Raw genomic sequence first — 400 nt, 5'->3', positions numbered from 1 at the left:
CACCTAAATGAGCAGAACACAGCGGCATTTGTATCTAATCAGGTTGAAAAGAAAGCTACGATGAAAAATTAAATGTTATTTTTAGCTGAGCGTTGGAAAAGCCTTTTACTTCAGTGATGATCAAAACGTTTCGTGCCTGTCTGCCCTTGTGTCTTTTTTCACGAAAACTTGAGAAGGGTTTGAGCTAGAAGGCTCACATTTTTATTAGTTTGTATCAAAAAAGCATTGTATTAATTAAAAACACCTTCTGATATCTTAGATAAGAAAACGACTTACATCTTTTTCGACTTCTTTGGTTTCACACTCACTATCCTGTAAATAAAAACAAAATATGAAAATGCCTCAAAGAAAAGAAATAATTTCTTACGGAAAGCAAAGAATCATACAGAGTTAGATTCCG

Source organism: Frankliniella occidentalis, unplaced genomic scaffold, assembly GCF_000697945.3.
Source record: "Frankliniella occidentalis isolate FOCC.00 unplaced genomic scaffold, Focc_3.1 Scaffold191, whole genome shotgun sequence".
NCBI lineage: Eukaryota > Metazoa > Arthropoda > Insecta > Thysanoptera > Thripidae > Frankliniella > Frankliniella occidentalis.
This window is presented reverse-complemented; position numbering follows the sequence as displayed.